The following is a 9900-nucleotide window of genomic DNA, read 5'->3' as shown; positions in this document are numbered from 1 at the left end:
GTTGCCACTCACATCACCGTCTGATGGGGGTTGTGTGCAGGGCCGGGACACGGGGTGGGCAGGAGGGGCGGCTGCCCTGGGCGCTATGGTATCATGTGAGGTGGTGGGGGGGGCACCACACAGAGATTGGGGGGGGGGAGGGGACTTGCGTTGAGAAGGGGAATTGGGGGGGGGGCAACTCAGGATAAGAATTGTTCTAGGAGGGGAAATTTGGGGAGGTGAGCTGAGAGTGGTGATTCGGGGGCATTTTTTGTTCGAAGGGGGATGGGGAGGAAGATTTGTGCTGGGAGGGGATTTGGGGGTTCTTTGCTATAAAAGTATTATGGTAGAGGGGAGATTTTTTTTTGTTGGGGGGGGGGGTTTATATTAACAGTGATGATTGGAGGGTATTTGTGTTGGGGGGGGTGATGGGGGGGGGGGGGGTTGTGCTAGGGTAGGGGATTGAGGGAGGGGAATTTGTGCTGAGAGGGGAGATTTGAAGTGTTGGGGGAGGGGAGATTTGTGCTTGGAGGAAAAATTTGGGGAGGTGAGCTAGGAGTGGTGATTTTGGGGGATTTGTGCTGGGAGGGGGGATGGGGGAAGAAGATTTGTGCTGGGAGGTGGGGGGATTTGGGGGGTATTATGGTAGAGGCAAATTTTGTTTTTTTTGGAGGGGGATTTGTGCTGAGAGGGGGGATTAGGAGTGGGGAGGGGGTGGGGAGAGGATTTGTGCTTGGAGGGGGAATTTGGGGAGGTGCTCTAGGAGTAGAGATTTGGGGGGATTTGTGCTGGGAGGGAGGATGGGGGGAAATGATTTGTGCTGGGAGGGGGGATTTTGGGGGATCTGTTCTATAAGTATTATGGTAGAGGGGATTTTTTTTGGGGGGGTATTTATGTTAGTAGTGATGATTGGAGGGTATTCATGTTAGGAAGGGAAATGGGGGGGTGGGGGGTGCTAGGATAGAGGATTGGGGGAGGAGAATTTGTGCTGAAAGGGGGATTTGGACTGGGGGGAGAGTATTTATTCTTGGCGGGGAAATTTGAGGGGTTGAGGATTTTTGGTAGGAGAGTGATTTTTTTGGGGGCGGGGATTTGTACTAGGATAGGGGATTGGGTAAGGGGAATTTGTGCTGAAGGGGGGGATTTGGAGAGGGGGGGGAGAGTATTTATGCTTGGAGGGGAAATTTGAGGGGTAGAAGATTAGTGGTAGGAGAGTGATTTTTTGTGTGTGTGTGTGTGGGGGGGGGGGGGGGGGGGTTGCACTAGACTATGGAATTGGGGGAGGGAAATCTGTGCTGGAAGAGGGGATTTGGAGTGGGGAGGAGGGGATTTGTGCTTGGAGGGGAAGTTTGAGGGGTAGAGGATCAGTGGTAGGAGAGGGAATTTTTTTTGGGGGGGGGGGTAGTACTAGATGAGAGAATTGGGGGAGGGAAATTTGTGCTGCAAGAGGGCATTTGGAGTGGGGAGGAGGGGATTTGTGCTTGGAGGGGAAGTTTGAGGGGTAGAGGATTAGTGCTAGGAGAGGGAATAGTTATTTCTTTGGGGGGGGGGGGTTGCTGGGGGTATATGGAGAGAGAGAGAGAGATAGGATTTGAGCTGGGGGTGGCAAATATTTGTGCTGAGTGGGGGGAATTCAGCAGGGGGGGTAGGTTTGTACTGGAAGGAGGAGGAATTTATTTAGGGGGTAAGTCCTCAAATTTCTTGGGGGGGGGGGGGTTTGCAGACACATAATGCTCATACATCATACATCTTGGGGGGGGGTGCAATTTGGTGTCCCCCCCCCCCCCCCCCCCAGAGACAAAGGTTTTATTTGAACAAATAATTGGAGATTGTACAACCCCCCCACACACGTCACCGAGGGGCAGATTTGAGGTCTGGGAGTCGGTCGCACTCTTCGGCGGGCTCCACGTGGAGGAGATCTTTAGACCACAGAGGGGTGGCGGGTGGATGGAAGGCTCCCTGACATTCCCACACAGCGCCTGAGCTCCGATTGGTCGGAAATCTGCGGGCCTCCATTGTCGGATCTGAACAATACACTCAGACAATAAAGTACTTAAACCAAGAAGGGCCCTGGGGGTGGGGGGAGGGGGGGCCCTTGTGTTTTGGAGGGGGATTATTTCCTGGGTGCATTCACTCTGCCGTGTCCCCCCCGTCGCAGCATTCCGCTGCCATTGTCCCCGAATGTCCCCCCCCCCCACGCCGGCCACTCGCTGGCCTGTGAAATGATCAGATAATTGGAGGCTGAGTGACAGCTGACCGCCTGATAAGACTCGGCATTTCATCGCCACTAATTGGCTCTTCCACACAGAGGTGTCGTCCTGATAAGATTTGGAGGGATCAGAGCTGCCGGATGGCTTTTCCCAAAATGTGGGACATGCGTCTCGTGTCACCGCGTCACTCTCTCCTGTGATCCGTCCTCGTCATCTCTGTGCCTATAATCTCCTGTCAAAGCTTTACCAGTTTGAATTTTTACTGTGGCCCCATTGGGGAGATTTCCCTACACTTCCTGTCCCAGTGACAACATCTCAGCAGAACACGAGTTTGCTTTGCTCCACTTCCTGTTCGGGTGACAACCTTGTAGCTGGGACAGGCTGCTGATTTGTTGAAGGGTTGGGAATGGAGGATCGGGAATTGGAGGGTTGGGAATTGGAGGGTTGGGAATTGGAGGGTTGGGAATTGAAGGATCGGGGATGGAGGGTTGGGAATGGAGGGTTGGGAATGGAGGGTTGGGAATTGAAGCATCGGGGATGGAGGGTTGGGAATGGAAGGATCTGAGATGGAGGGTTGGGAATGGAGGGTTGGGAATTGGAGGGTTGGGAATTGAAGGATCGGGGATGGAGGGTTGGGAATGGAGGGTTGGGAATTGGAGGGTTGGGAATTGAAGGATTGGGGATGGAGGCTTGGGAATGGAGGATCGGGAATTGGAGGGTTGGGAATGGAAGGATCTGAGATGGAGGGTTGGGAATGGAGGATCGGGAATCGGAGGGTTGGGAATGGAAGGATCGGGGATGGAGGGTTGGGAATGGAGGGTTGGGAATTGGAGGGTTGGGAATTGAAGGATTGGGGATGGAGGGTTGGGAATGGAGGATCGGGAATTGGAGGGTTGGGAATGGAAGGATCTGAGATGGAGGGTTGGGAATGGAGGGTTGGGATTCGGAGGGTTGGGAATTGGAGGGTTGGGAATTGAAGTATCGGGGATGGAGGGTTGGGAATTGGAGGGTTGGGAATGGAAGGATCTGAGATGGAGGGTTGGGAATGGAGGGTTGGGAATTGGAGGGTTGGGAATTGAAGGATCGGGGATGGAGGGTTGGGAATGGAGGGTTGGGAATTGGAGGGTTGGGAATTGGAGGGTTGGGAATTGAAGGATCGGGGATGGAGGGTTGGGAATGGAGGGTTGGGAATTGAAGGGTTGGGAATTGAAGGATTGGGGATGGAGGGTTGGGAATGGAGGATCGGGAATTGGAGGGTTGGGAATGGAAGGATCTGAGATGGAGGGTTGGGAATGGAGGGTTGGGATTTGGAGGGTTGGGAATTGGAGGGTTGGGAATTGAAAGATCGGGGATGGAGGGTTGGGAATGGAGGGTTGGGAATTGGAGGGTTGGGAATTGGAGGGTTGGGAATTGAAGGATTGGGGATGGAGGGTTGGGAATTGGAGGGTTGGGAATTGAAGGATTGGGGATGGAGGGTTGGGAATTGGAAGGTTAGGGACCGGAGGATCGGGAATGGAGGATTGGAACTTGGAGGGTTGGGAACTGGGGGGTTGGGGATGGAGGGTGGGGGATTGGAAAGTTGGGGGATGGAGGATTGGGAATGGAGGTTTGTGAATTAGAGGATTGGGGATGGAGGGTGGGGGATTGGAAGGTTGGGGAATGGAGGATCGGGAATGGTGGATTGGGAATTGTAGGAACAGGAATGGAGGTTTGGGAATTGGAGCGTTGGAAATTGGAGGATCGGAGATGGAGGGTTGGGAATTGGAGGATTGAGGATGGAGGGTTGGGAACTGGGGGGTTGGGGATGGAGGGTGGGGAGATGAGGATTGGGAATACAGGGTTGGTAATGGTGGATTGGGAATTGTAGGAACAGGAATGGAGTATTGGGAATTGGAGGGTCGGGGATGGAGGTCGGGGTTGGGAATTGGGGGGTCAGGGATGGAGGGATGGGGGTCGGGGCTGGGAATTGGGGGGTCAGGGATGGAGGGATGGGGTCGGGGCTGGGAATTGGGGGGTCAGGGATGGAGGGTTGGGGATTGGAGGTTTGGGAATTAAGCGGCTAGGGATTGGAGGGTCGGCGTTGGGAATTGGGGGGTCGAGGATGGGGATTGGAGAGTTGGGAATTAAGTGGTCAGTGATGGAGGGATGGGGGGGTCAAGGATGGAGGGATGGGAGTCGGGGTTGGGAATTGGGGGTCGGGGATGGGGGTCAGGGTTGGGAATTGGGGGGTCGAGGATGGGGATTGGAGAGTTGGGAATTAAGTGGTCAGTGATGGAGGGATGGGGGGGTCAAGGATGGAGGGATGGGGGTCGGGTTGGAATTGGGGGGTCAGGGATGGAGGGATGGGGGTCGGGGTTGGGAATTGGGGGTCGGGGATGGAGGGATGGGGGTCGGGGTTGGGAATTGGGGGGTCAGGGATGGAGGGATGGGGGTCAGGGTTGGGAATTGGGGGTCGGGGATGGAGGGATGGGGGTCGGGGCTGGGAATTGGGGGGTCAGGGATGGAGGGATGGGGGTCAGGGTTGGGAATTGGGGGTCAGGGATGGAGGGATGGGAACTGGGGTGTCGTCTGGACAGAAATCCCGGAGAAGTGCAGTATGTGAGAAGTAACATCAGGTTGGTTGTCCTCGAAGCGAAGTGCGTTGAGGAATATCTGGAGGGATGTATCTTCTCTGTAGCGGGGGGTTCTGTATGTTCTGCGTTTCCCTTGCTGGGGGCCCCCGATCACCCCACCCCCCATCTGCAGCTTCTCTACCTTTGATCCCTTTACCTGCTTTTCTTCCTCCCCCGCTCACTGCGACACACACACCGATTATACAACCTAAGAGGAGCGATTCTGTGCAACCAGCCAATCAGAGGCTTCCATTCCTTTTCCATCCTGCCCCAAGAAAACCACAGCTGGGCTACTTCTACGGCAAACCGTACCGTCTCTTCACCCAGCCTGTTATACTATTCAGTTGGTGAAGACAATCAGATTGTATAGTGTATCGCACCGCAACCGTCCCTCGTACTTCAACCGTCCCTCGTACCTCAACCGTCCCTCATATCGCAACCGTCCCTCATATTGCAACCGTCCCTCATATCGCAACCGTCCCTCGTACCGCAACCGTCCCTCATATCGCAACCGTCCCTCATATCGCAACCGTCCCTCGTATCACAACCGTCCCTCGTATCGCAACCGTCCCTCGTACCGCAACCGTCCCTCGTACCTCAACCGTCCCTCATATCGCAACCGTCCCTCATATCGCAACCGTCCCTCGTACCTCAACCGTCCCTCATATCACAACCGTCCCTCGTACCACAACCGTCCCTCATATCGCAACCGTCCCTCATATCGCAACCATCCCTCGTACCTCAACCGTCCCTCATACCGCAACCGTCCCTCGTACCGCAACCGTCCCTCGTACCGCAACCGTCCCTCGTACCTCAACCGTCCCTCGTACCTCAACCGTCCCTCATATCGCAACCGTCCCTCGTACCGCAACCGTCCCTCGTACTTCAACCGTCCCTCGTACCTCAACCGTCCCTCATATTGCAACCGTCCCTCGTACCTCTACCGTCCCTCATATCGCAACCGTCCCTCATATCGCAACCGTCCCTCATATCGCAACCGTCCCTCATATCGCAACCGTCCCTCATATCACAACCGTCCCTCGTACCGCAACCGTCCCTCATATCGCAACCGTCCCTCATATCACAACCATCCCTCGTACCTCAACCGTCCCTCATACCGCAACCGTCCCTCGTACCTCAACCGTCCCTCGTACCTCAACCGTCCCTCATATCGCAACCGTCCCTCGTACCGCAACCGTCCCTCGTACTTCAACCGTCCCTCGTACCTCAACCGTCCCTCATATCGCAACCGTCCCTCGTACCTCAACCGTCCCTCATATCGCAACCGTCCCTCGTACCTCTACCGTCCCTCATATCGCAACCGTCCCTCGTACTTCAACCGTCCCTCGTACCTCAACCGTCCCTCATATCGCAACCGTCCCTCGTACCTCAACCGTCCCTCATATCGCAACCGTCCCTCGTACCTCTACCGTCCCTCATATCGCAACCGTCCCTCATATCGCAACCGTCCCTCATATCGCAACCGTCCCTCATATCGCAACCGTCCCTCGTACCGCAACCGTCCCTCGTACCACAACCGTCCCTCATATCACAACCGTCCCTCATATCGCAACCGTCCCTCATATCGCAACCGTCCCTCATATCGCAACCGTCCCTCGTATCGCAACCGTCCCTCGTACCGCAACTGTCCCTCGTGCTGCAACCGTCCCTCGTACCTCAACCGTCCCTCATATCGCAACCGTCCCTCATATCGCAACCGTCCCTCATATCGCAACCGTCCCTCATATCACAACCGTCCCTCATATCGCAACCGTCCCTCGTACCGCAACCGTCCCTCGTACCTCAACCGTCCCTCATATCGCAACCATCCCTCGTACCTCAACCGTCCCTCATATCGCAACCGTCCCTCATATCACAACCGTCCCTCATATCGCAACCGTCCCTCGTACCGCAACCGTCCCTCGTACCGCAACCGTCCCTCATATCGCAACCGTCCCTCATATCGCAACCATCCCTCGTACCTCAACCGTCCCTCATATCACAACCGTCCCTCATATCACAACCGTCCCTCATATCGCAACCGTCCCTCGTACCGCAACCGTCCCTCATATCACAACCGTCCCTCATATCGCAACCATCCCTCGTACCTCAACCGTCCCTCATATTGCAACCGTCCCTCATATCGCAACCGTCCCTCGTACCGCAACCGTCCCTCGTACCGCAACCGTCCCTCATATCGCAACCGTCCCTCATATCGCAACCATCCCTCGTACCTCAACCGTCCCTCATATCACAACCGTCCCTCATATCGCAACCGTCCCTCGTACCGCAACCGTCCCTCATACCGCAACCGTCCCTCATACCGCAACCGTCCCTCGTACCTCAACCGTCCCTCATATCACAACCGTCCCTCATATCACAACCGTCCCTCATATCGCAACCGTCCCTCGTACCGCAACCGTCCCTCGTACCGCAACCGTCCCTCATATCGCAACCGTCCCTCATATCGCAACCATCCCTCGTACCTCAACCGTCCCTCATATCGCAACCGTCCCTCATATCGCAACCGTCCCTCATATCACAACCGTCCCTCATATCACAACCGTCCCTCATATCGCAACCGTCCCTCGTACCGCAACTGTCCCTCGTACCGCAACTGTCCCTCGTGCCGCAACCGTCCCTCGTACCTCAACCGTCCCTCATATCGCAACCGTCCCTCATATCGCAACCGTCCCTCATATCGCAACCGTCCCTCATATCGCAACCGTCCCTCATATCACAACTGTCCCTCATATCGCAACCGTCCCTCGTACCGCAACCGTCCCTCGTACCTCAACCGTCCCTCATATCGCAACCATCCCTCGTACCTCAACCGTCCCTCATATCGCAACCGTCCCTCATATCGCAACCATCCCTCGTACCTCAACCGTCCCTCATACCGCAACCGTCCCTCATATCGCAACCGTCCCTCGTACCGCAACCGTCCCTCGTACCTCAACCGTCCCTCATATCGCAACCATCCCTCGTACCTCAACCGTCCCTCATATCACAACCGTCCCTCATATCACAACCGTCCCTCATATCGCAACCGTCCCTCGTACCGCAACCGTCCCTCGTACCGCAACCGTCCCTCATATCGCAACCGTCCCTCATATCGCAACCATCCCTCGTACCTCAACCGTCCCTCATACCGCAACCGTCCCTCATATCGCAACCGTCCCTCGTACCGCAACCGTCCCTCGTACCTCAACCGTCCCTCATATCGCAACCATCCCTCGTACCTCAACCGTCCCTCATATCACAACCGTCCCTCATATCACAACCGTCCCTCATATCGCAACCGTCCCTCGTACCGCAACCGTCCCTCGTACCGCAACCGTCCCTCATATCGCAACCGTCCCTCATATCACAACCGTCCCTCATATCGCAACCGTCCCTCGTACCGCAACCGTCCCTCGTACCGCAACCGTCCCTCATATCGCAACCGTCCCTCATATCGCAACCATCCCTCGTACCTCAACCGTCCCTCATACCGCAACCGACCCTCGTACCGCAACCGTCCCTCGTACCGCAACCGTCCCTCGTACCTCAACCGTCCCTCGTACCTCAACCGTCCCTCATATCGCAACCGTCCCTCGTACCGCAACCGTCCCTCGTACTTCAACCGTCCCTCGTACCTCAACCGTCCCTCATATCGCAACCGTCCCTCGTACCTCTACCGTCCCTCATATTGCAACCGTCCCTCATATCGCAACCGTCCCTCATATCGCAACCGTCCCTCATATCACAACCGTCCCTCGTACCGCAACCGTCCCTCATATCGCAACCGTCCCTCATATCGCAACCATCCCTCGTACCTCAACCGTCCCTCATACCGCAACCGTCCCTCGTACCTCAACCGTCCCTCGTACCTCAACCGTCCCTCATATCGCAACCGTCCCTCGTACCGCAACCGTCCCTCGTACTTCAACCGTCCCTCGTACCTCAACCGTCCCTCATATCGCAACCGTCCCTCGTACCTCTACCGTCCCTCATATCGCAACCGTCCCTCATATCGCAACCGTCCCTCATATCGCAACCGTCCCTCATATCGCAACCGTCCCTCGTACCGCAACCGTCCCTCGTACCACAACCGTCCCTCATATCACAACCGTCCCTCATATCGCAACCGTCCCTCATATCGCAACCGTCCCTCATATCGCAACCGTCCCTCGTATCGCAACCGTCCCTCGTACCGCAACTGTCCCTCGTGCTGCAACCGTCCCTCGTACCTCAACCGTCCCTCATATCGCAACCGTCCCTCATATCGCAACCGTCCCTCATATCGCAACCGTCCCTCATATCGCAACCGTCCCTCATATCACAACCGTCCCTCATATCGCAACCGTCCCTCGTACCGCAACCGTCCCTCGTACCTCAACCGTCCCTCATATCGCAACCATCCCTCGTACCTCAACCGTCCCTCATATCGCAACCGTCCCTCATATCACAACCGTCCCTCATATCGCAACCGTCCCTCGTACCGCAACCGTCCCTCGTACCGCAACCGTCCCTCATATCGCAACCGTCCCTCATATCGCAACCATCCCTCGTACCTCAACCGTCCCTCATATCACAACCGTCCCTCATATCACAACCGTCCCTCATATCGCAACCGTCCCTCGTACCGCAACCGTCCCTCATATCACAACCGTCCCTCATATCGCAACCATCCCTCGTACCTCAACCGTCCCTCATATTGCAACCGTCCCTCATATCGCAACCATCCCTCGTACCGCAACCGTCCCTCGTACCGCAACCGTCCCTCATATCGCAACCGTCCCTCATATCGCAACCATCCCTCGTACCTCAACCGTCCCTCATATCACAACCGTCCCTCATATCGCAACCGTCCCTCGTACCGCAACCGTCCCTCATACCGCAACCGTCCCTCATACCGCAACCGTCCCTCGTACCTCAACCGTCCCTCATATCACAACCGTCCCTCATATCACAACCGTCCCTCATATCGCAACCGTCCCTCGTACCGCAACCGTCCCTCGTACCGCAACCGTCCCTCATATCGCAACCGTCCCTCATATCGCAACCATCCCTCGTACCTCAACCGTCCCTCATACCGCAACCGTCCCTCGTACCGC

The sequence above is a fragment of the Lithobates pipiens genome, unplaced genomic scaffold, assembly GCF_037356315.1.
Source record: "Lithobates pipiens isolate NorthernLeopardFrog02 unplaced genomic scaffold, aLitPip1_a1.2 Scaffold_126, whole genome shotgun sequence".
Taxonomy (NCBI): Eukaryota; Metazoa; Chordata; class Amphibia; order Anura; family Ranidae; genus Lithobates; species Lithobates pipiens.
Note: the sequence above shows the minus strand (reverse complement) of the source record.